The sequence below is a fragment of the Narcine bancroftii genome, chromosome 8 (genome assembly GCF_036971445.1).
Source record: "Narcine bancroftii isolate sNarBan1 chromosome 8, sNarBan1.hap1, whole genome shotgun sequence".
Classification (NCBI taxonomy): Eukaryota; Metazoa; Chordata; class Chondrichthyes; order Torpediniformes; family Narcinidae; genus Narcine; species Narcine bancroftii.
This window is the reverse complement of record NC_091476.1, coordinates 58,814,808-58,840,905: the sequence shown is the minus strand read 5'-3', so window position 1 is coordinate 58,840,905 and position 26,098 is coordinate 58,814,808. Positions and strand designations below refer to the sequence as shown.

At 45.6% G+C, this 26,098-nt stretch overlaps 1 pseudogene; it reads right to left on the bottom strand.

The window, feature by feature from the left end:
• Nucleotides 1-733: 733 nt before the first annotated feature.
• LOC138742001 (putative uncharacterized protein FLJ46204) lies at nucleotides 734-24,203 on the bottom strand (annotated as a pseudogene).
• Nucleotides 24,204-26,098: the final 1,895 nt, after the last annotated feature.

Below are 26,098 nucleotides of genomic sequence, written 5' to 3'. Positions count from 1 at the left end.
TTTAGTTGTGTGTCTGTGTGTGTGTGAGAGTGGGTCTAAGTGTGTGTGGGTCTGAGTGTGCAAGTGTGTGTGAGGGGATGTGCGCTTGTAGGAGTGTGAGTATGTGTGTGATTATATGTGTATGTGTGAGTGAGTGTGTGAGTGTGGGTGTTTAGTTGTGTGTATGAGTGTGTCTTTGTGTGTGTGTGAGTGGGTGTGGGTGTGTGTGGCTCAGATTATGCAAGTGTGTGTGTGTATGTGTGATCACCTGTGTGAGAGGGCATGTGTCCATGTGTGTGTGTATGAGAGTGTGCGTGTGAATGCCAGTGTGAGTTAGTGTGTGTGTGAGAGTATGCGTGTGTATGTGTGAGGGTGTGTGTGGCTCAGAGTGTGCAAGTGTGTGTGTATAGGTGTGAATGCATGTGTGTTTCTGAGGGTCTGTGAGTGTGTAAGAGTGTCTGTGTGTGTGAGAGTGTGGGTGTGTGAGTGTTTGAATGTGTGAATGTGAGTGTATTTGTGTGTGTTTGTGGTTGAAAGTGTGTGTGAGTGCGTGAAAATGTTTGTGTATGAGTTTGTGTGAGTGCATGTGTGTGTATGTGTGTGGTTTTAAGTATATAAGTTGTGTATTTCTTTAGGTGTGTCTTTGTCTGGATGTGTGCATGTGAGGTCTCGGTTTTGTAAATGTGCCCCTGACTAGTCCAGAGGTGTGTAATTTTAAGAGAGAATGCCCAATGCAAGCCAGGGAGACGCGACCTTACGCACTGATGTGTTGGAATATAGGGGTTAATTAATCATAGAAAATATGCAGAATATATGCTTAATTACTATTCAGTTTGTATACATGAATTCAGTACTATGTAACAATTTAATATTTGCCTCATGGTGAAGGGAAAGAGTAATGTAAGTAAGGGGCAGCCACAGTATGTAGCAAAGTTGGCTGATTACAGTAGGTTTAGAATTGTCTGCTCCCAAAATACAAAAGAGAGGATATGTATGAAACAATTTAGTAGGAATGCTAAGGCAAAAGGAGGTGTTGATTAGCACAAGCACAAAAAATCCTGACAGAGACTGTCAGAAACAAAGAAGAATGGAATCAGTAAGAAGCTAAGACAGAAGGAGGTGTTTAGTAGAACAGAAGAATATGGCCAGATGAGAACAAAGAAATAATTAAAAATATCTGGGGTATGAATTGATTTCTGATCAAATCAACAGGATATTCTGACCTTGAGGGAAAAAAATGGGAGCTCTACACCCCAGATAGCTGCAGAGCAGGAAATTACTTGTGATAAATCTCATGCAAGAAATCTAGCAAAGAAAGCCAACTTTTGTTCTGTATGATAATGAAATCTAGCAAAGGAAGCCAACTTTTGTTCTGTATAAGGTTGAGCTATATAAACTGTAGAGACTGGTCAGTAGAGGTCAGTCTTGGGGAATAGCTCACTGTGCAGGTGACCTATGAACTAATGACTGAACCAGAGCTCTGTTAAGCTTTATTCTTATGCTGTGTAATAAACTGATTCTCCTATCACTTCATTTAACAAACACACTGGACACAGACGACACATAGACTAAATTAAAGAAGAGGTACAAGGACTGCCTAAAGAAATCTCTTGGTGCCTGCCACATTGACCACCCCCAGTGGGCTGATATTGCCTCCAACCGTGCATCTTGGCGCCTCACAGTTCAGCAGGCAGCAACCTCCTTTGAAGAAGACCACTGAGCCCACCTCACTGACAAAAGACAAAGGAGGAAAAACCCAACACCCAACCCCAACCAACCAATTTTCCCTTGAAACCGCTGCAACCGTGTCTGCCTGTCCTGCATCGGACTTGTCAGCCACAAATGAGCCTGCAGCAGACGTGGACATACCCCTCCATAAATCTTCATCCGCGAAACCAAGCCAAAGAAATGTGTGTGTCTGAGGTTGTGTGAGTGAGTGTATATGTGAGTGTGTGAACATGTGTGCATGTGTGAGTGTGTGGGGGGTTGTGGTTGTAGGTGTGTGTGTGTGTGTGTGTGTGTGTGTGTGTGTGTGTGTGAGAGAGAGAGAGAGTGTGTGTCAGTATGAGTTAGTGTATGTGTGAGAGTGTGAGTGTGAGTATGTGTGTGTGTATATGTGAGTGAGTGAGTGTGTGAGTGTGGGTATTTTGTTTTGTGTGTATGAGTGTGTCTGTCTGTGTGGGTGAGTGGTGGTGGGTGTGTGTATGGGTCCGAGTATGCAAGTGTCTGTGCATATGTGTGAATGTATGTGAGTGTCTGAGGGTGTGTGAGTGTGTGTGTCTATGTGTATGTGAGAGTGTATGTGTGTGAGTGTCTGTGTATGTGGGCATGTATGTGTATTTGTGTGTGTATGTGTATGAGTGTGTAGGTGTGTGAGTATGTGTGTGTCTGAGGGTGAGTGTCTGAGGGTGTGTGAGTGAATGTATATGTGAGTGTATATGTGCGTGTGTGGGTATGTGAGTGTGTGTGTGTGTGAGTGTATCTGTTTATGATTATGTGAGTGTGTGTGTGGGTGTGTGTATGTATGTGAGTGTGTGAGTGTTAGTGTATGTGAGTGTGCATTTGTGAATGTGTGTGAGTGTGTGTGTGTTTGGATGTGTGTTGATGTATAATTGTGTGTGAGAGTGTGTGTGTAGCTGATTTGTTGTGTGTGCGGGTGAGTGGGTCAGGGTGTGTGTGGGTCTGAGTGTGTGGGGATGTGTGGTTGTAGGTGTGTGTGTTTATGTTTCGGTGTGGATGTGTATGTGTAAGTGTGCATGTGATTATGTGTGTATGAGTGAGTGTGTGAGTGTGGGTGTTTAGTTGTCTGCATGTGTGGGTGAGTGGGTGTGGGTATGTTTTGCTCAGAGTGTGCAAGTGTGTGTATGTGTATGTGTGATTGCCTGTGTGAGAGGGCATGTGTCTGATTGTGTGTGAGTGTGTGTGTAAGTAGTGTATATGTGAGTGTGTGGGTATGTGAGAGTATGTGTGTGAGTGTCTGAGTGAGTGAGTGTGTGAGTCTGTGTGTGGTGTGTATGTGTACTTGGGTGCGTGAGTGTGTGAGAATATGTGTGAGTGTGTATGTGTGTCTGAGGGTGTGTGAGTATATGTGTGTGTGAGTTTGTGTGATTCTGTGATTGTGTAAGTGTGTATGGGTGTGTATGTGAGTATGTGTGTGTATATGTGAGTGTGTGTGTGAGTGTGGGTGTTTTGTTGTGTGCATATGAGTGTGTCTGTGTGTGTTGTTATGTGTGTGGCTCTGAGTGTGCAAGTCTCTGTGTATATGTGTGAATGCATCTGTGTGTCTGAGCGTGCGTGAGGGTGTGTGTCTATGTGTATGTGTGTGAGTGTGTGTGTCTGAGGGTGTGTGAGTGTTTGAGTGTCTGTGTATGTGTTGGTATGTATTTGTATTTGTGTTTGTATGTGGGTGAGTTTGTATGTGTCTGAGGGTGTGTGAGTGAGTGTTTATGTGAGTGTATATGTGAGTGTGTGTGTATGAGTGTGTGTGTTAGTGTATGTGAGTGTGCATGTGTGAATGTGTTTGTGTGGGTTTGTGTGTGTGTTCTTGTGTGAATGTGTGTGTGAGTGTGTGGGTAGCTGCTTTGTTGTGTGTGTGAGTGTGTGTGTGTGTAGCTGTTTTGTTGTGTGTGTGGGTGAGTGGGTCTGGGTGTGTGTGGGGGTCTGAGTGTACAAGTGTGGGTAAGGGGATGTGTGGTTGTAGGTGTGTGTGTGGGTGTGGCTGTATATGTGTGCGTGTGTATATGATTATGTGTGTATGAGTGAGTGAGTATGGGTGTTTAGTTGTGTGTGTATGAGTGTGTCTGTGTGTGTGGGTGAGTTGACGTGGGTGTGTGTGGCTCAGAGTGTGTAAGTGTGTGTTTATGTGAGTTTATATGTGAGTATGTTGGTATGTATGTGTGAATGTCTGTGTGAGTGTGTGTGTGGTTGTGTATGTGTACTTGGGTGTGTAAGTGTGAGAGTTTGTGTGTGAATGTGTGTGTCTGAGGGCATGTGAGTATATGTGCAAGTGTGGGGATGTGTCATTCTGTGATTGTGTAAGTATGTGTGTGGGTGTGTATGTGTCTGTGTGAGTGTGTGTAGGTGTGTTGTGTGTCTGTGTGTGGGTGAGTTGGTCTTAGTGTAGTGTGGGACTGAGTGTGCATGTGTATGTGTGGGTGAGTGATTGTATGTGTGTGAGTGTGTGTGGGGGTGAGTGAGTGTAGGTGTGTGTGGCTCAGTGTTAGCAAATGTGTGTGTGTATGTGTGCAAGGATGTGTGTGAGGGTCTGTGTCTGAGGGTGTGTGAGTGTGTGTATATGTGAGTGTATATGTCCTTGTGTGGGTATGTGAGAGTTTGTGTGAGAGTCTCTTTGTGTGGGTGTGTATGAGTGTGTGTTTTGGTGTGTATGTGGGTGTGTGTGTGTATGTATATGTGTGTGTATGTTTTAGTGCATGTGTGGATGTGTGTCTGTGAGTGTGTGAGTATGTGTGTATCAGAGTATATATATATATATATATATATATATATATGTATATGTGCATGTGTGGGTATGTGAGTGTATTTGTGTGTGTGCATGTGCTTGAGTGTGTGTGTGCATAAGTGTGTGCCTGTGTATGTTTGAGTCTGTGTGCATTTGGGCATTTTGTTGTGTGTGTGACTTTGTGTTTGTGTGGGTTGGTGTATGAGTATGTGTATGTAGGTGTGAAGGTGTGTGTGTGAGGGTGTGTGTGTATGTGTGGGTGAGTGAGTGTGTGAGTATGTGAGTGTATGTGTGAGGGTGTGTGTGTGAGGGTGTGTGTGTGAGGGTATATAAGTGTGTATATGAGATAGTGTGAGTGTGTATGTGCTTGTGTGAGTGTGTGTGTGTGCATAAGTGTGTGCCTGTGTATGTTTGAGTGTATGTGTGTGTGAATTTGTGGGTGTGTGTGGGTGTGTGTGTGATTGTATATGTGTGTGTGTGTTGGTATGCAAGTGTGTATGTGAGTGTATGTGTTTGTGAATATGTGAGTGTTTGTATGTGGGTGTGTATGTATTTATGTGAGTTTGTGTATGAGTGTGTTTGTGTGAGTGTACATGACTGTGCATGTGTGTGTTTGTGCATTTGGGTGTCTGTGTGTGTGAGTGTTTGTGAGTAGCTGTTTTGTTGTGTGTCTGGGTCAGTGGATGTGTGTTTGTGTGGGTATGAATGTGTAAGTGTGTGTGTGGGGGTGTATGGTTGCAGGTATGAGAGTCTGTGTGTGGGTGTAGGTGTGCATATGTGAGTGAGTGTGTGTGAGTGTGGCTGTTTTGTTGTGTGAGTATGAGTGTGTCTGTGTGTGTTGGTGAGAGGGTTTGGGTGTGTTTGTGACTTAGAGTGGGCAAGCGTGTGTGATTGTGTGTGTGAGAGGGTGTGTGTGTGAGAGGGTGTGTGTGAGTGTGTGTATATGTGAGTGTATGTGTGTGTGTGGGTATGTGAGAGTGTGAGTGTGTGTCTGATGAGTGTGTGTGTATATGTGTGTGTGAGTGTATGTGTGTGTAGGTGTTTTGTTGTGTGTGTGTGTGGCAGAGTGAGTCTGGGTGTGTGTGGTCTGAGTGTGCAAGTGTGTATGTGGGGTGTGTGGTTGTAGGTGTGTGAGTGTGTGTGTGTGGGTGAGTGGGAGTAGGTGTGTGGCTCAGTGTGTGCAAGTATGTGTGCATTTGTGTGAGGGTCTGTGTCTGCGTGTGTATGAGGATGTGTGAATGTGAGTATATATGTGGATGTGTCGGTATGTGAGTGTGTGTGTGAGTCTGTGTGAGAGTGTGTGTGTGTGGTGTGTATGTGTATGTGGGTGTGCGAGGGTGTATGTATATGTGGGTATGTATGTTTGAGTGTAGGTGTGTGTGTGGATGTGTGTCTGCAGGTGTGTGAGTGTGTGTATGAGTGAATATATATGCGTGTGTGGGTATTTGAGTGTTTGAGTAGGTGTGGGTGTGTGTTTGCATTAGTGTGTGTCTGTGTATGTTTGAGTGTATGTGTGTATGAATTTGTGTGTGGGTGGGTGTGTGTGATGTGTGTGAATGTATACATGCACGTTTTGGTATGTGAATGTGTGTGTTAATGTATTTGTGATTATGTGAGCGTTTGAGTGTGGATGTGTGTGTGAGAGTGTGTTTGTGTGAGTGTATGTGAGTGTGCATTTGTGTGTTTGTGTGTTCTTTTGTGGGTTTGTGTGTGTGTGTATGTGTGAGTGTGTGTGTGTAGCTATTTTGTTGTGTGTGTGGGTGAGTGGGTGTGGGTGTGGGTGAGGGTCTGAGTGTTGAAGTGTGTGTGTGGGGGTGTGTGGTTGCAGGTGTGTGAGTGTGGGTATGGGTGTAGGTGTGAGTGTGTGTGTGAGTGTGGGTTTTTAGTTGTGTGTGTATGAGTGTGTCTGAGTGTGTTGGTGAGTTGGTGTGTGTGTGTTTGTAGTTTGGGGTGTGCAAGAGTGTGTGTATGTGTGATTGTGTGTGTGAAAGGGCATGTGTGTGTATGCGAATGTATATGTGCATGTGTGGGTATGTGAGAGTTTGTGTGTGAATGTCTGTGTGAGTGAGTGTGTGTGAGTGTGTATGTGAGTGTGTCTGTGGGTTTAGGTGTTTTGTTGTGTGTGGGTGAGTGGCTCTGGGTGAGTGTGGGTCTGAGTGTGCAAGTGTCATTGTGGGGTGGGTGGTTGTAGTTGTGTGAGTGTGTGTGTGTGTGTGGGTGAGTGAGTGTAGGTGTGTGTGGCTCGGACTGTGCAAGTGTGTATGTGTATGTGTGAGTGCATGTGTGTGAGGGTCTGTGTCTAATGGTGTGTGAGTGTGAGTGTATGTGAGTGTAGATGTATTGTGTGGGTTTGTGAGAGTGTGTGTGAGTCTGTGTGTGTATGTGTATGTATATGTGTGTGTATGCTTGAGTGTATGTGTGTGTGTGGATGTGTGTCTGTGGGTGTGTGAGTGTATGTGTGTATGAGAATATATATGTGTGTGTGTATGTGTGTGGGTGTGTGTTCAAAAGTGTATGAGTTGTGAGTTTGTGGATGTATTGGTGTGGGAGAAAGTGTGAGTTTGTTAGTGTGTGAAAATTTGTGTGTATGAGAGTTTGTGTGAGTGCATGTGTGTGTATGTGTGTGTTGTAAGTGTATGTTGTGTGTTTGTGTAGGTGTGGGTGAGTGTGGATGAGTGCAAGTGAGAGAATGTGTGAGTGTGTGTCTCATTATTTGTGAGGGTGTGTGTGTTAGAGTGTTTGAGTTTGTATGTGTGGGCATGTGGCTGTGTGTATGTGTGTGTGTGTGTGAGCGTGTATGTGTGAGTGCGTATATATGTGTGTATGTATGCATGTCTGTGAGGGTTTATGTATTTGTGTGTTTGTGTGTAGTTTTGTGGGTCTGTGTGGCGTGTTTGTATTTGTGAGTTTGTGGGTGAGTGGGTGGGTGTGAGTGTGGCATGTGTGAGTGAGTGTGTGAACATGTTTACATATGTTAGTGTGTAGGTATGTGAGAATGTGTGTGTGTCTGTGTGAGTGAGTGTGTGAGAGTGTGTGTGTTTGTGTATTGTACTTGGGTGTGTGAGTGTGTGAGTATGTGTGTGTGTATATATGAGTGAATGTGTGAGTGTGGGTGTTTTGTTGTGTGTGTATGATTGTGTGTGTGTGGGCAAGTGGTTTTGGGTGTGTGTGGCTCCGAGTGTGCAAGTCTCTGTGTATATGTGTGAATACGTGTGTCTGAGGGTGTGTGAGTGTGTGTGTATGTGTATATGAGAATGTATGTGTGTGAAGGGTGTGTGTCTGAGGGTGTGTGAGTCTCTCTGTGTGTGACTGTGATAATGTATGTGTATTTGTGTGTATATGTGTGTGAGTATGTGGGTGTGTGAGTATGTGTGTGTCAAAGGGTATGTGAGTGAGTGTGCATGTAAATGTTTATGTGCGTGTGGGTATGTGAGTGTGTGTGTGTGTGAATGTGTATTTGTGAGTGTGTGTGAGTGTGTATGTATTTGTGTGTTTGTGTGTTGTGTGGGTGTATGTGTGGGTGTGTTTGTATTTATGAGTGTGTGGGTGGGTGTGAGTGTGGCCTGTGTGAGTGAGTGTGTGAAAATGTATGCATGTGTGAGTGTGTGCGTGTGTGTGTGTTTGTGTTTAGTGTGTGTGTAAGTATGTGTTAGTGTGTGTGTGTGTCAGTATGTGTTCACGTGTATGTGTGTGAATGTCTGAGTGTGTTTGTGTGTGTATACGTGAGTGAGTGAGTGTGAGTGTGGGCATTTTGTTTTGTGTTTATGAGTGTGTCTGTGTGAGTGAGTGAGTGGTTGTTGGTGTGTGTGTCTCCATGTGTGCAAGTCTCTGTGCATATCTGTGAATGTATTTGTGTGTGTGTGAGGGAGTGTGAGTCTGTTTGTATGTGTTTGCGAGAGTGTGTGTTTGTCGGTGAGTGTCTGAGGGTGTGTGACTGAGTGTGTATGTGAGTGTATATGTGTGCATGTGTGTATGTGAGTGTTCATGTGAGTGTATGTCTGTGATTATGTGAGTGTGTGTGTGTATGTATGTGAGTGTGTGCGTTAGTGTATGTGAATGTGCATGTGTGAATGTGTTAGTATGTTTGTGTGTGTGTGTGGAGTTGTGTGTGTGTTTATGTGTGAGTTTGTGTGTGTGAGTGTTTGTGTAGCTTTTTTGTTTTGTGTGTGGGGGTGGGGTGAGGGTGTGTGTTGGTCTGAGTGTGCAAGTGTGTGTGTGGGGATGTGTGGTTGTAGGTGTGTGAATAAGTGAGTGTGGATGTTTAGTTATTTGTGAGTGAGTGTGTATGAGTTTGTGTTTTGTTGTTTATGTGTACTTGGGTGTGTGAGTGTGTGTGTGAACTTGTGTGTCTGAGGGTGTGTGAGTTTATATGTGTGTGTTGGTATGTGTGATTGTGTAAGTTTGTGTGTGTGGATGTATATATATATGGGTGTGTGGGTGTGTGTGTGTTTGTGTGTGTATGATTTTGGGTTTGGTGTGTGTATGTGTGAGTGTGTGTGAGAGTGTGTGTGATTATGTATGTAAGAGTGAGTGAGTGTGTGAGTGTGTGTTTTTAGTTGTGTGTGTATGAGTGTATCTGTGTGTGTGGGTGAGTGGGTGTGGGTGTGTGTGCTCAGAGTGTGCAAGTGTTTGTGTGTTTATGTGTGAGAGGATGTATGTCTGAGTGTGTGTGAGAATGTTTGTAAGTGAGTGTATATGTGAGTGTATGGGTATGTGAGAATGTGTGTGTGAGTGTTTGTGTGTGAGTGTGTGTGTGTGTGTGGTTGTGTATGTGTACTTCAGTTTGTGAGTATGTGTGTTTGTGTGTCTGAGGGTGTGTGAGTTTATATGTACATGTGTGGGTATGTGTGATTCTGTGATTGTGTAAGTGTGTGTATGTGTGTGCGTGAGTGTGTGTCTAGGTGTTTTGATGTGTGTGGGTGAGTGGGTCTTGGTGTAGTGTGGGCCTGAGTGTGTGTGGGGTGTGTGATTGTATGTGTGTGAGTGTGTGTGTGGATGAGTGGGTGTAGGTGTGTGGCTTGGAGTGTGCAATGTGTGTGTGTATGTGTGAGTGCAAGTGTCTGTCTGTATCTGAGGGTGTGTGAGAGTGTGTGTATGTGAGCGTATATGTGCATGTGTAGGTTTGTGTGAGTTTGTGTGAGAGTCTGTGTGTGTGTGGGTGTGTGTAAGTGTGTGTGTGGGTATGTATTTGTATGTGGGTGTGTGAGTGTGAATAAGTGTGTGTCTGTGTATATTTGAGTGTGTGTGTGGGTGAATGTATGTGAGTGTGTGTATGAGTGTGTTTGTGTGAGTGTACATGAGTGTGCATGTGTGCATTTGTGTGTGTGTGTTTGTGGGTTAGGGTATGTGAATATGTGTGAGTGTGTGTGTGAGTAGCTGTTTTGATGTATGTGTGGGTGAATAGGTGTGGGTGTTTGTGTGGGTTTGAGTGTGTAAGTGTGTGTGAGGAGGTGTGTGGTTGCAGGTGTGAGTGTATATGTGATTATGTGTGTATGTGTGAGTGAGTGTGGGTGAGCATGTATGTGTATGTGGGTATGTGGGTGTGGGTGTGTGTGTCTCAGAGTGTGCAAGTGTGTGTGAGTAAGTGTATATGTGTGTGTGGATATATGAGAGTGTGTGTGTGTGTGAGTGAGTGTGTGTGAGTGTGTGCATGTAGGTGTTTTGTTGTGTAGGTTTGGGTTTGTGTGCTGGTCTGAGTGTGCAAGTGTGTATGGATTATGTGTGTATGTGAGATTGAGTGTGTGAGTATGGGTGTTTAGTTGTGTGTGAGTGTGTCTGTGTATGTGGGTGAGTGGGTGTAGGTGTTTGTGGCTCAGAGTGTGCAAGTGTGTGTGTGTTGAGTGTGTGTGTGTGTGTGTGTGAGAAAGAGAGAGATTGCCTGTGTGAGAGGGCATGTGTCTGAATGTGTTTGAGTGTGTCTATGTGAGTGGATATGTGCATGTGTGGGTATGTGAGAGTGTGTGTGTGTGTGAGTGTCTATGTGAGTGAGTGTGTGTGAGTGCTTGTGCAGTTGTTTATGTATACTTGGGTGCGTGAGTGTGTGTGTATGTGTGAGTGAGTGTGTGTTTGGTTGTGTATGTGTACTTGGGTGTGTGAGTGAGTGTGTATGTGTGTGAGTGTGTGTGTCTGATTGCGTGTGAGTTTATATGTATGTGTGTGGGTATGTGTGTTTCTGTGATTGTGTGAGTTTGTGTGTATGGGTGTGTATGTATGTGTGTGAGTGTGTGTGTGTGGATGGTTTGCTTTGGTCTGTGTGATTGTGAGGGTGTGTGTGAGGCTGTGTGTGAGTGTGTGTATGTGTGAGGGTGTGTGTAAGAGTATGTGTGTGTATGTGTGAGGGTTGAGTGTGATGGTGTGTGTGTATGTGTGTGAGTATGTGTGTATGTGTGATGGTTTGTGTGAGGCTGTATGTGTGTGTATGTGTGACAGAGTGTGTGGGGGTGTGTGTTTGAAGGTGTACAAGTGTGAGTGTGAGTGTGTGAGTGTGTGTGCATATGTGAGTGTGTGTGGTTGAGTATTTGTGTGTGAATAAGTGTGTGTGAGTTTGTGTGTGGGTTGGTGGGTGTGTGTGGTGTGTGTGGGGGTTTGTTTATGTTAGTGTGTGCAAGTGTATGTGTGGGTATGTGTGTGTGTGAGCATGTATGTATGCATGTGAGTTTGAGTGTGTATGTATTTGTGTTTGTGTAAAGTTGTGTGGGTGTATGTGTGGGTGTGTATGTATTTGTGATAGTGTGGGTGGGTGGGTGTGAGTGTGGCCTGTGTGAGTGAGTGTGTGAACATGTATGCATGTGTGAGTGTGTGTGTGTGTGTGTGTGTGTGTGTGTGTGTGTGTGGTTGTAGGTGAGAGGGTGTGTGTGTGTGAATGTCTGAGTGTGTTTGTGTGCGTATGTGTGTGTATATATGAGTGAGTGTGAGTGTAGGTGTTTTGTTTTGTGTGTATGAGTTTGTCTAGGTCAGCAAGTGAGTGGTTGTGTGAGTGTGTCTCTCCGGATGTGCAAATCTCTGTGTATATGTGTGAATGCATGTGTATGTCTGAGGGTGTGTGAGTTTGTGTGTGTGTGTCAGTATGTGTTAGTGTGTGTGGGTGAATGTATGAGTGTGTTTGTGTGCATATGTATGTATATATGTATATATGAGTGAGTGTGTGAGTAGGTGTTTTGTTTTGTGTGTATTAGTGTGTCTGTGTGAGCGAGTGAATGGTTGTGGGTGTGTGTGTCTCTGGTTGTGCAAGTCTCTGTGTATATGTGTGAATGCATGTGTGTGTATGAGGGTGTGTGAGTGCGTGTCTATGTGTATGAAAGAGTGTATGTGTGTGTGGCTGTGTGTCTGAGGGTGTGTGAGTGAATGAGTGTCTGTGAGAGTGTGTGTGGGTGTATGTGTGAGAGGGCGTGTGTCCGAGTGTGTGTTAGTATGTGCGTAAATGAGTGGTTATGTGAGTGTGTGGGCATGTGAGAATGTGTGTGTGAGTGTCTGTGCGAGTGAGTGAGTGTGTGTGTGGGTGTGTGTGTGGGTGTGTGTGTGTGTGTGGTTGCATATGTGTACTTGGGTTTGTGAGTATGTGTGTGTGCATGTGAGTTTGAGTGTGTATGTATTTGTGTTTGTGTAAAGTTGTGTGGGTGTATGTGTGGGTGTGTATGTATTTGTGATAGTGTGGGTGGGTGGGTGTGAGTGTGGCCTGTGTGAGTGAGTGTGTGAACATGTATGCATGTGTGAGTGTGTGTGTGTGTGTGTGTGTGTGTGTGTGTGTGTGTGTGTGGGGGGGGGGTGTTGGGGGGGTTGTAGATGTGTGTATATGTCTGTGTGTGTGGTTGTAGGTGAGAGGGTGTGTGTGTGTGAATGTCTGAGTGTGTTTGTGTGCGTATGTGTGTGTATATATGAGTGAGTGTGAGTGTAGGTGTTTTGTTTTGTGTGTATGAGTTTGTCTAGGTCAGCAAGTGAGTGGTTGTGTGAGTGTGTCTCTCCGGATGTGCAAATCTCTGTGTATATGTGTGAATGCATGTGTATGTCTGAGGGTGTGTGAGTTTGTGTGTGTGTGTGTCAGTATGTGTTAGTGTGTGTGGGTGAATGTATGAGTGTGTTTGTGTGCATATGTATGTATATATGTATATATGAGTGAGTGTGTGAGTAGGTGTTTTGTTTTGTGTGTATTAGTGTGTCTGTGTGAGCGAGTGAATGGTTGTGGGTGTGTGTGTCTCTGGTTGTGCAAGTCTCTGTGTATATGTGTGAATGCATGTGTGTGTATGAGGGTGTGTGAGTGCGTGTCTATGTGTATGAAAGAGTGTATGTGTGTGTGGCTGTGTGTCTGAGGGTGTGTGAGTGAATGAGTGTCTGTGAGAGTGTGTGTGGGTGTATGTGTGAGAGGGCGTGTGTCCGAGTGTGTGTTAGTATGTGCGTAAGTGAGTGGTTATGTGAGTGTGTGGGCATGTGAGAATGTGTGTGTGAGTGTCTGTGCGAGTGAGTGAGTGTGTGTGTGGGTGTGTGTGTGTGTGTGGTTGCATATGTGTACTTGGGTTTGTGAGTATGTGTATGTGCATGTGTGCCTGAGGGTGTATGAGTTAATATGTACATGTGTGGGTATGTGTGATTTTGTGATTGTGTAAGAGTGTGTATGTGTGTGTGTGAGTGTGTGTTTAGGTGTTTTTTGATGTGTGTGTTTGGGTGAGTGGGCCTTGGTGAAATGTGGGTCTCAGCATGCAAGTGTGTGTGTGTGTGTGTGTGTGTGGGGGGGTGTGATTGCATGTGTGTGAGTGTTTGTGTGGATGAGTGGGTGTAGGTGTGTGTGGCTCGGAGTGTGCAAGTGTGTGTGCATGTGTCTGAGGGTCTGTGTCTGAGGGTGTGTGAGAGTTTGTGTATGTGAGCATTTATGTGCATGTGTGGGTTTGTGTGAGAGTCTGTGTGTGTGAGTTTGTGTAAGTGTGTGTGTGGGTATGTATTTGTATGTGGGTGTGTGAGTGTGTATGTATATGTGTGTGTATGTATGTTTGAGTGTGTGTGTGGATGTGTATGTGTGTGTGGGTGTGTGTGCATGTGTGTCTGTGTATATTTGAGTGTGTGTGTGGGGGTGTATATATGTGAGTGTATGTATGAGTGTGTTTGTGTGAGCATACGTGAGTGTGCATGTGTGTATTTGTGTGTGTGTTTGTGGGTTTGGGTGTGTGAATATGTGTGAGTGTGTGTGAGTAGCTGTTTTGTTGTACGTGTGGGTGAGAGGGTGTGGGTGTTTGTGTTGGTCTGAGTGTGTAAGTGTGTGTTAGGAGCTATGTGGTTGCAGGTGTGTGAGTGTGTATGTGATTATGTGGGTATGTGTGAGTGAGTGTGTGAGTGTGGGTGTTTAGTTGTGTGTGTGAGTGTGTCTGTTTATGTGGGTTAGTGGGTGTGGGTGTCTGTGGCTCAGAGTGTGCAAGTGTGTGTGTGTGAGTGTATATGTGGGTGTGTGAGTGAGTGTGTGTGAGTAAGTGTGTGTGAGTGTGTATGCATGTGTGAATGTGTGCACGTAGGTGTTTTGTTGTGTAGGTCTGTGTTTGTGTGTTGGACTGAGTGTGCAAGTGTGTATGGATTATATGTGTATGTGAGATTGAGTGTGTGAGTGTGGGTGTTTAGTTGTGTGTGTGAGTGTGTATGTGTATGTGGGTGAGTGGGTGTAGGTGTGTGTGGCTCAGTGTGTGCAAGTGTGTGTGTGTGAGAGAGAGAGAGATTGCCTGTGTGAGAGGGCATGTGTCTAAGTGTGTTTGAGTGTGTGTGTGTGTGTGTATCTGAGTGTGTGTGTGTGTGTGTGTGTGTGGGTATGTGAGAATGTGTGTGTGAGTGTCTGTGTGACTGAGTGTGTGTGAGTGCTTGTGTGGTTGTGTATGTATACTTGGGTGTGTGAGTGTGTGTGTATGTGTGTGAGTGAGTGTGTGTATGTGCTTGTGTATATGTACTTGGGTGTATGAGTGTGTGTGTATGTGTGTGAGTGTGTGTATCTGATTGTGTGTGAGTTTATATGTGCATGTGTGGGTATGTGTGTTTCTATGATTGTGTAAGTTTGTGTGGTAGTCATGGTGGGGAGCTGGCTGATGGAGGACCTCAGTTTTCTTCAGGCTGACTTCCAGGCCAAACATTTTGGCAGTTTCCGCAAAGCAGGACGTCAAGCGCTGAAGAGCTGGCTCTGAATGGGCAACTAAAGCGGCATCATCTGCAAAGAGTAGTTCACGGACAAGTTTCTCTTGTGTCTTGGTGTGAGCTTGCAGGCGCCTCAGATTGAAGAGACTGCCATCCGTGCGGTACCGGATGTAAACAGCGTCTTCATTGTTGGGGTCTTTCATGGCTTGGTTCAGCATCATGCTGAAGAAGATTGAAAAGAGGGTTGGTGCGAGAACACAGCCTTGCTTCACGCCATTGTTAATGGAGAAGGGTTCAGAGAGCTCATTGCTGTATCTGACCCGACCTTGTTGGTTTTCGTGCAGTTGGATAATCATGTTGAGGAACTTTGGGGGACATCCGATGCGCTCTAGTATTTGCCAAAGCCCTTTCCTGCTCACGGTATCAAAGGCTTTGTTGAGGTCAACAAAGGTGATGTAGAGTCCTTTGTTTTGTTCTCTGCACTTTTCTTGGAGCTGTCTGAGGGCAAAGACCATGTCAGTGGTTCCTCTGTTTGCGCGAAAGCCGCACTGTGATTCTGGGAGAATATTCATCTCCATCGGGCACACAAAACTCAAAACGGTCAACCAGTTTACCTATCTCGGCTGCACCATTTCATCAGATGCAAGGATCGACAATGAGATAGACAACAGACTCGCCAAGGCAAATAGCGCCTTTGGAAGACTACACAAAAGAGTCTGGAAAAACAACCAACTGAAAAACCTCACAAAGATAAGCGTATACAGAGCCGTTGTCATACCCACACTCCTGTTCGGCTCCGAATCATGGGTCCTCTACCGGCACCACCTACGGCTCCTAGAACGCTTCCACCAGCGTTGTCTCCGCTCCATCCTCAACATCCATTGGAGCGCTCACACCCCTAACGTCGAGGTACTCGAGATGGCAGAGGTCGACAGCATCGAGTCCACGCTGCTGAAGATTCAGCTGCGCTGGATGGGTCACGTCTCCAGAATGGAGGACCATCGCCTTCCCAAGATCGTATTATATGGCGAGCTCTCCACTGGCCACCGTGACAGAGGTGCACCAAAGAAAAGGTACAAGGACTGCCTAAAGAAATCTCTTGGTGCCTGCCACATTGACCACCGCCAGTGGGCTGATAGCGCCTCAAACCGTGCATCTTGGCGCCTCACAGTTTGGCGGGCAGCAGCCTCCTTTGAAGAAGACCGCAGAGCCCACCTCACTGACAAAAGGCAAAGGAGGAAAAACCCAACACCCAACCCCAACCAACCAATTTTCCCTTGCAACCGCTGCAATCGTGTCTGCCTGTCCCGCATCGGACTGGTCAGCCACAAACGAGCCTGCAGCTGACGTGGACTTTTTACCCCCTCCATAAATCTTCGTCCGCGAAGCCAAGCCAAAGAAAGAAAGAAGAAGTTTGTGTGAGTGGGTGTGTATGTATGTGTGTGAGTGTGTGTGTGGGGGGTTGTAGATGTGTGTGTATGTCTGTTTGTGTGCGTGGGTGTGGTTTTAGGTGAGAGGGTTGTGTGAATGTGTGAGTGTGTTTGTGTGCATATGTGTTTGTATATGTAAGTGAGTGTGTGAGTGTAGGTGTTTTGTTTTGTGTGTATGAGTGTGTCTGTGTGAGCAAGTGAGTGGGTGTGGGTGTGTGTTTCTCCGGATATGCAAGTCTCTGTGTATATATGTGAATGCATGTGTGTGTCTGAGGGTGTGTGAGTGTGTGTGTGTGTGTCAGTATGTGTCTGTTAGTGTGTGTGTGTGTGTGTGTGTGAATGTGTGAGTGTGTTTGTGTGCATTTGTGTGTGTATATGTGAGTGAGTGTTAGTGTGTTTGTGTGAAGGTGTGTGTCTGAGGGTGTGTGAGTGTGTGTGTAAGTGTTTGTGTGTATGTGTGTGAGTGTGTGTGTATGTGAGTGTGTACGTGCAAATGTGGGTATGTGAGTGTGTGTGAGTGTATGTATATGTGCGTATGTGGGTATGTAACTGTGAGTATATGTGTGTCAGTGTGTGTATGAGTTTGCATGTGTGTGAGTGTGAGTGAGTGTATGTATGTACATGTAAGTGTGTGAGTTGTGTGAGTGGGTGGGTAGGTGTGGGTGTGGGTGGGTAGATGTGTGCATGTGAGTGAGTGTGTGTCTCAGTATATGTGAGTGTGTGTGTGTCTGCGTGTTGGTCTGCATGTGTGAGTGAAGGCATTTTGTTGTGTCTGTGCATGAGAGGGTTTCCGTGTGGGTCTGAGTGTGCAAGTGTGAGTATGTGTGTATTTGTATGAGTGAGTTTGTGAGTGTGTATATTTTGTTGTGTGTGTATGAGTGTGTCTGTGTGTGGGTGAGTGGTTGTGGGTCCGTGTGGCTCTGATTGTGCAAATGTGTGTGTATGTGTGAGTGTGTGTGTGTGAATGTGTGTGTAGGCATTTTGTTGCATGTGAGTGGGTGAGTGTTTGTGGGAGTGTGTGAGTTGAGTGTGCAAGTGTGTGTGGGGTGGGGTGTGGTTGTAGATGTGTGAGTGTGTATGTGTGTGTGGTTTGTTTAGATGTGTGCGTGTGAGAGAGTGCATGAGTGGCTGTGTCAGTATGTGTGTGTGGGTGTGTGTTTATGTCAGTGAGTGTGGGTGAGTGTGTGTGTGGGTGTTTTGCTGTGTATATGAGTGTGTCTGTGTGTGAGTGAGTGGGTGTGTGTGTGGCTCTGAGTGTGCAAGTGTGTGTGTATATGTGTGTATGAGGGTGTGTGAGTGTGTGTGTTTGTGAGTGAGTGTGTATGTGTGTGCAGGGGTGTGGTTGTTAGTGTGTGAGATGTGTGTGTATGTCTGTGTGGGTTTGGATGTGTGTGGATGTGTTCGTGCAAGAGAATGTATGAGTGTATGTGTGAATTTGTGTGTGTATGTGTGTGAGTGTGAGTAGGTGTTTTGTTGTGTGTGAGTGGCTGAGTGTGTGTGAGAGTGTGTGTGGATGTGAGTGTGTGTGTGAGTGACTGTGTATGTTTGTGTGTGGGTGTGTGAGTGTGTGTGTAAGTGTGGCTGTATGTGAGTGTTTTTTTCTGTGTGTGTAAGTGTGTATGATTGAGTGTGTGTGTATGGGTGTGTGAGAGTGTGTTTGTGTTTGAGTGAGTGTATGAATGTGAGTGTGTGTGGGTGTGTTTGTGTGTGTAGGTGTGTGTGTGCATGTATGTATGTGTGTATTTTTCTGCATGCATGTGTGTGACTGTGGGTGTGTATATGTGTGTGTGCCAGCGTGACTGTGTTTGTGTGAGTGTCTGTGGGTATGTGTGAGTGTGTGTGTGGGTGTGTGTGAGAGTGTGTGTGGGTATGTGTGAGGGTGTGTGTGGGTGTGTGTGAGAGTGTGTGTGGGTGCATTAGTTTGTGTGTGGATGTGTTAGTGTGCTTAAGTATGTATTTTTTTGCATGCATGTGTGTGACTGTGGGTGTGTACATGTGTGTGTGAATGTGTGTGGCTGTGAGTGTGTTTGTGTGTGGGTGTGTGGGTGTATGAGTCAGTGTGTGTGAGAGTGTGTGTGTATTTGTGTGTGATTGTGTGTGTTTGTGTGAGTGCATGTGTGTGAATGTGTGTGTGGGGTGTGTTTGTGTGTGTGAGTGTGTATGCGTGTATGCAAGTGTGTGTGGGGTGGGGTGACAGTATGTGAATGGCAATAGATTAAGAGATGGGGAAGTGCAGAGAGACCTAGGGGTACTTGTACATCAGTCTCTGAAGGCGAGCATGCAGGTACAGCAGGCGGTTAAAAAGACAAATGGTATGTTGGCCTTCATATCAAGAGGGTTTGAGTATAGGAACTAGGATACAGGGCCTTGGTGAGACCACACCTGGAGTATTGTGTGCAGTTTTGGTCACCTTATCTAAGGAAGAATGTTCTTGCAATGGAGGGAGTGCAGAGGCGATTCATCAGGCTGATACCTGGAATGGCAGGAATGACTTATGAGGAAAGATTGTGCAAATTGGGATTGTACTCCCTGGAGTTTAGAAGATTGAGAGGGGATCTCATAGAGACATATAAAATTCTGGCAGGACTGGACAGAATGGATGCAGATGGGATGTTTCCAGTGATGGGAAAATCCAGAACCCGGGGCCATGGTTTGAGGATAATAGGCAAACCATTTAGGACCGAGATGAGGAGGAATTTCTATACCCAGAGGGTGGTGAATCTGTGGAATTCATTGCCACAGAGGGCAGTAGAGGCAGGTTCATTAAATATATTTAAGAGGGAATTAGATATATTTCTTCAGTATAAGGGTATTAAAGGTTACGGAGAGAAGGCGGGGACGGGGTACTGAACTATAAGATCAGCCATGATCTCATTGAATGGCGGAGCAGGCTTGAAGGATCGAATGACCTACTCCTGCTCCTATCTTCTATGTTTCTATGATTAGATGTGTGCGTGTGAGAGTGCGTGAGTGTGTGTGTCAGTACATGTGAGTGTGTGTGTGGGGGTGTGTGTTTATGTGTGAGTGTGTGTGGGAGATTTGCTGTGTGTATGAGTGTTTCTGTGTGTGAATGAGTGGGTGTGGTGTGTGTGACTCTGTGTGCAAGTGTGTGTGTATATGTGTCTATGAGGGTATGTGAGTGTGTGTGGGTATGTGTGAGTGTGTGTGTGGGTGTGTTTGAGAGTGTGTGTGGGTGCTTTAGTTTGTGTGTGGATGTGTTAGTGTGCTTGTGTGGGTGTGTGTGAATGTGTGTGTGTGAATGTGTGTGTGTGAGTGTTTGTGTGTGAGTGTATGTGAGTTTGCATGTGTGAGTGTTTGTTTGAGTGTGTATGTGTGTGGGTGTATGTGTCAGTGTGTGTATTTGTGTGTGATTGTGTGTGTTTGTGTAAGTGCGTGCGTGAATGTGCGTGTGGGTGTGTTTGTGTGTGTGAGTGTGTATGCATGTATGTATGTATGTGTGTATAAATTTTTGTACATGCGTGTGTGGAGTGTGTGAGTGTGTGTGCATGTGTGTGTGATTGTGTGTGTTTGTGTGAGTGCATGTGTGTGAATGTGTGTGGGTGTGTTTGATGTGTGAGTGTGTATGCGTCTATGTATGTATGTGTGTGTATATTTCTGTGCATGCATGTGTGGAGTGTGTGAGTGTGTGTGTGTGAGTGTGTGACTGTGTTTGTGTGAGTGTGTGTGGGTGTGTATGAGTGTGTGTGTTTGAGTGTGTGTGTGAGAGAGAGTGTGTGGGTGTGTAGGTGTGTTTGTGTGAGGGTATGTGTGCGTGAGTGTGTGAGTGTGCATGTGTGGATTTGGGTATGTGTATGTGTGAGTTTTTGTGTGAGTGTGTGTGTGGGTGTTTTGTTGTGTGTGTGTGGGTGAGTGTTTGTGTGAGTCTGAGTGTGCAAGTGTGTGTGGGGTGGGGTGTGGTTGTAGATGAGTGAGTGTGTAGGTGTGTGTGGGTTTGTTTAGATGTGTGTGTGTGTGTGTGTCAGTACGTGTGAGTGTGTGTGGGGGGGTGTGTTTATGTGTGAGTGTGTGTGGGAGTTTTGCTATGTGTTTGAGTGTTTCTGTGTGTGTGAATGAGTGGGTGTGTGTGTGTCTGTGACTCTGAGTGTACAAGTGTGTGTGCATATGCGTCTATGAGGGTGTGTGAGTGTGTGTGAGTGTGTGTGTTTGTGAATGAGTGTGTATGTGAGTATGTATGTGTGAGTGTGTGTGTGGGGGTGTGGTTATTAGTGTTTGAGATGTGTGTGTATGTCTGTGTGGGTTTGGCTGTGTGTGGATATGTTGGTGAGGGTGTATGTGTGTGTGTGAGTGCTTGTGTGTGAGTGTATGTGAGTGTGCATGCATGAGTGTGTGGGTTTGTGTGAGTGTGTATGTGTGTGGGTGTGTGTGTTTGTGTGTGGGTGTGTGGATGTATGTGTGAATGTGGATGTTTGAGTGAGTGTATGTGTGTGTGTGTGGGTGTGTTTTACTCTGTGTATATGTGTGTGTGCATGTGTGTATGTATGTGTGAGTGTGTGTGTATTTCTATGCATGCTTGTATGGGTGTGTGAGTGTGTGTGTGAGTGTGGGTGTGTGTATCTGTGTGTGTGTGTGACTGTGTTTGTGTGAGTGTGTGTGGGTGTTTGAGTGTGCGTGTTCGTGTCGGTGTATGTGGGTGTTTTGTTGTATGTGTGAGTGTGTATGATTGAGTGAGTGTGTGTATGTGTGTGTCAGTGTGCATTTGTTTGGGGGTGTGTGGGTGTGTCAGTGGGTGTGTGAGTGTGGGTGTGTGAGAGTGTGTTTATCTGTTTGTGAGTGTGTATGTGTGTGGGGGTGTAAATGTGTGTGTGGGTATGTGTGTGTGTAAATGTGGCTGTATGTGACTGTTTATTTCTCTGTGTGTGTGATTATGTGTGTATGATTGAGTGTGTCTGTGCATGGGTGTGTGTGTATTGGTGTGTGTGTGTTTGTGTGAGTGAGTGTGTGTGTTTGTGAGGGTGTGTGTCTGAGGGTGTGTGCATCTGTGTGAGTGTTTGTGTGTGAGTGTATGTGAATGTGCATGTGTGAGTGTGTGTGTTTATGTGTTTATGTGTGTGGGTATGAGTATGTTTGTGTGTGGGCGTGTGGATGTATGTGTGAATGTGAGAGTGTGGGTTTGTGAGTGTGTGCATGGGTGTGTTTGTCTGTGTGTGTAGGTGTGTGCATGCTTGTATGTATGTGCATGAGTGTGTTTGTGTATGTCAGTGCATGCATGTGTGGGTGCATTAGTGTGTGTGTATGTATGTGTGTGTGTGGGTGTGTTCATGTGAGTGTGAGAGTGTGTATGAGTGTATGTGTGGGTGTTTGAGTGTGTGTGGGTTTAGTGTGTGTGAAGGTGTGTTAGTGTGGATGTGTGGGTGTGTGAGTGTGTGTGTGTGGGGGTGTTTTGCTGTGTGTATGAGTGTGTCTCTGTGTGTGAGTGAATGGATGTGGATGTGTGTGTGGCTCTGAGTGTGCATGTGTGCATGTATATGTGTGTATGAGGGTGTGTGAATGTGTGTGTTTGTAAGGGAGTGTATATGTGTGTATGTGTGAGTGTGTATGGGTATGAGTGTGTGGGGTTGTGGTTGTTAGTGTGAGGTGTGTGTGCATGTCTGTGTGGGGTTGGCTGTGTATGGATGTGTTCGTGCAAGAGAGGTATGCGTGTATGTGTGAATTTGTGTGTATATGTGTGTGAGTGTGTGTGTACGTGTTTTGTTCTGAGTGAGTGGCTGAGTGTGTGTGGATGTGTGTGTGAGTGTGCGTGTGAGTGACTGTATGTGTGTTTGTGGGTGCGTGAGTGTGTGTGTAAGTGTGGGTGTATGTGGGTGTTTTGTTGTATGTGGGTGTTTTGTTGTATGTGTGAGTGTGTGTGTAAGTATGTATGTATGATTGAGTGTGTGTGTATGTGTGTTTGAGTGTGTGTTTGTTTGGGGGTGTGTGTCAGTATGTGTGCATGAGTGTGGGTGTGTGAATGACTGTGTGTGGGTGTATGTAGGTGTTTTGTTGTATGTGTGTGTAAGTATGTATGTATGATTGAGTGTATGAGGAAAGGAGGAAAAACCCAACACCCAACCCCAACCCCAACCAACCAACTTTCACTGCAGCCGCTGCAACCGTGTCTGCCTGTCCCGCATCGGACTTGTCAGCCACAAACGAGCCTGCAGCTGATGTGGACTTTTACCCCCTCCATAAATCTTCGTCCGCGAAGCCAAGCCAAAGAAAAGAACATGATTGAGTGTGTGTGTATATGTGTGTGAGTGTATGTTTTTGGGTGTGTGTCAGTAGGTGTGTGTGATTATGTGTTTATGGTTGAGTGTGTATATGGGTGTGTGAGTGTGTGTTTGTGAGTGTGTGTATGTGTGTGTGACTGTGTTTGTGTGAGTGCGTGTGTGTGTCCAAGAGTGTGTGTGGGTGTGTTAGTGTGTTTGTGTGAGGGTATGTGTGTGTGTGAGTGTGTGAGTGTGCATGTGTGGTTTTGGGCATGGGTATGTGTGAGTTTGTGTGTGAATGTGTGTGTGTTGGTGTTTTGTTGTGTGAGTGAGTCTATGTGGTTGTGTGTTTGAGTCTGAGTGTGCAAGTGTGTGTGGGGTGGGGTGTCATTGTAGATGTGTGAGTGTGTATGTGTGAGGGTTTTTTAGATGTGTGAGTGTGAGAGAGTGTGTGAGTGTGTGTGTCAGTATGTGTGAGAGTATGTGTGTGTGGGTGTGTGTTTATGTGTGTGTGTGGTTGTTTTGCTGTGTGTATGAGTGTGTCTGTGTGTGTGTATTTGTGACTGTGAGTGTGTGTGTGGATCTGAGTGTGCAAATGTGTGTGTATATGTGTGTATGAGGGTGTGTGAGTGTGTGTGTGGCTCTGGTTGTAAAGTGTGTGTGTATATGTGTGTATGAGGGTGTGTGATTGTGTGTGTTTGTGAGTGAGTGTGTATGTGTGCATGTGAGTATGTATGTGTGAGTGTGTGTGTGGGGGGTGCGGTTGTTAGTGTGTGAGATGTGTGTGTGTCTGTGTGGGTTTGGCTGTGTGTGGATGTGTTCGTGCAAGAGAATGTGTGAGTGCATGTGTGAATTTATGTGTGTATGTGTGTGTAGGTGTTTTGTTGTGTGTGAGTGGCTGAGTGTGTGTGGTTGTGTGTTGGTGCGTGTGTGTGTGGGTGTGTGAGTGTTTGTGTATGTGGGTGTTTTGTTGTATGTGTGAGTTTGTGTGTTTGTTTGGGGGTGTGTGTGTCAGTGTGTGTGTGAGTATGGATGTGTGAGTGTGTGTGTAAGTGTGGCTGTATGTGAATATTTTTCTGTGTGTGTGTGATTATTTGTGTATGTTTGAGTGTGTGTGTGTATGGGTGTGTGAGTGTGTTTGTGTGAGTGTGAGTGTGTGGGTGTGAGTGAGTGTTTGTGTGTATTTGTTTGTGATGGTGTGTGTGTGAGTGTTTGTGTGTGTGTGTGAGAGAGAGAGAGAGATTCCGTATTCCTCACAGTGGTGATGCTGATCCTCCAATGATGTAGGGCTGTTGTCTGAAAAATCAAGGTTCAGCAAATATCTATTCCTGACCCTGTGGCACAGAGTGAATGTTTCAGGTTGCATAGAATTATGGGAGTCTGGCTTCTGCTGTTGTAAGTAGGGCAACATATAAGGTGGCACAGAGGGAGATGCGTGGTGACCAATGGTCCCACCCTAATCTCTCTGTTGCGATACACTGTGCTCTGGAAGATGGAGGCTCAACTCTCCTTTGACACCTCCTCTTCTGGGATTGCCACCATAGAACCATAGAACATTACAGTACAGAATCAGACCCACCCTTCTCGTCTGATTTTTTATACTGTTTAGTCCCACTGACCTCCAGCCAGTCCATAGCCCTCCAATGCTCTCCCATCCATGTACCTGTCCAAATTATTCTAAAATGTTTGGAATCTGTAACATAGACATTGATGTTCCTTGGGCCATGCTCCTGACTTCAACTTCAGATGCCAACTGTTGACACCCAACCATGTTCAATTGTGTACTGAGAAATGGTGATAAATGGCCTTCTATTCAGGCAAATTAAGCCATACATGACATTGCAGGCAGTGCAAGAATGAAACAGAATTCAAGGGGTGTGCACAGTCTAACTGTGCAAGGAGATTAGGTTTCACCAATGAGACTTCCTTCCGAGAGTCAAATAATAGTAGCAAAACTGTCTTTGAATCTGGATTGCCCCATCACACACACCTGCGGTCAGTCACAGAGTGAAGCTCCCTCCTCACCATCCCATGAGACACGCCTGTGGTCAGTCAGAGTGAAACTCTGTAATGTACACACCGATCAAAGCCACAGCCTGCATTGGTGGGAAAGAACGTGAAGAACACAAAATCGCACAAATTGCAAACATCCCCAAGATTGAAGGTGATTTTGTGTAAGCTTTATGGGTATACTCTGGAGGGCTTTTCGTGAAGAAGAGTTTGCTGCTTTGTGAGATTAACCCTGCTTGAGAATGTTTGAGAAATTGACTGACAACCTGCCAACCTGCCAGGGTGGACATGCTTCACCACAAAGCACCATTCTTTACTGAATTTGCTCGTTAAAGTCAACGACACCTCTGTCTCTTACTTTGTTAACCTCAGCAGTTGGTTAATGAAGGTAAATTGGTGGTATCTCAAAGCCCTGTGAGCCTCAGCTTAACTTTTGGGATAATTCAGGAAGACTTAGAAGATTGCCAGGGAGCCAGCTCACCAAGTGGTCGGACGAATGCTCTGCTGCCTTGTTTGCCGAGCGAAGGATTCACGTCGATCTCAATTCCATCTAGAGACCATGGGATACTGGGATCCAAGGAGGATTGAGGGAGCAGGCAGAAATCAACACAAAACTTTCCTTTACTTTGTTTTGTTTTGAATATGTCCAACCTGTCTTCTAAAAGATCTTAGCTCTCCGGGAGTTACACTGTTCAGCCTGGAAATCCTTCAGATCGCTAGACTATGAGCATATGCTTGCTCCAAAAGATCAATGCTGGGAACTTCATAACAGCATTGGTGAGGGTTATTGGCCTCTCAGCCATTGCATAAACTACGACGGGAAGGCTGTGATTTACTTAAACACTGCTGAGGTGATCGAGGAGGGTGGGACTTTTCGGCAGGTGAACCCGCTTGAATCTAAACAGCAGCCGATCCTTTCCAACGTCCTGCCGGCTATTGCCAATCACTTCCTTCTACCCCATTTTGCCTTTCAGGGACAGTATAGTCGGGGATCTCCCCACTACTGTTTGGTTTTTGGGACCCTGAACTGAGACATATCAACTCCTTCAAATGCTGGAGAAGGAGTATGTGACCGAGGAGCAGTTCTTGCGAGGGGAAGGGGTATTGGATGTATCTGTCCTTGGACCGTCCATGATGCCTAGTCTGCAACGGGCTAGGGCACTTCAGTGAGGCTGCTCCAAGCTCCGGGAAGCTAATTCCCCCACTGATGCCTCCTCCCCATCTCTTGGTTCCTGTGGCAAGAGTTGCAGGGAAGAAACCAGGGAGGGTGGGGAGGATCATTCAAAGGGGAGAAAGGCCAAGAAGAATCAGATCAGTTTATTTGTTGTTTTGCAGCAGCTTGATAGTGCATTACAGGTGGGAAAATTACAATAAACCACATTTCTGTAAATACACTACTTAAAAAAATAAATAGAGCAAAAGGAGAGAGAAAAAATGAGTCCATGGTTCATTCTCCATTCAGATATCTGATGGCGGAGGGGACAAAGCTGGTTTTGTAATGTTGGGTGTTTGTCTTCAGACTTCTGTACCTCCCTCCTGATGATAACAGAGTGCCTGGGTGGTGAGGGTCCTTGATGGTAGAGGCTACTTTCTTGAGACATGGGTTGGCACAACATCTACGTTTTATGTTCAATGCTGCAGCCCCTGCTCGTATACTTGAAAGGGTTGCTCCTTAAATTCTGATTGTATTTCAGCTCCACGCTTTTGATGTTTGGGCAACTGGTACAGAGGGTGAAGGTTTGATCAAGGGATGCCCCTCTTTTGAGATTATCTGTATGCCCATGTATCTCTGGAAAAGAAGCACTTGATGCTCACAGGCACCTTGGAGGGTTTCCAGGAATCATGGACTTCCAAGGGCTTGAGTGTGCCATAGAGAGTGATAGAACCATAGATCCATAGAACATTACAGCAAT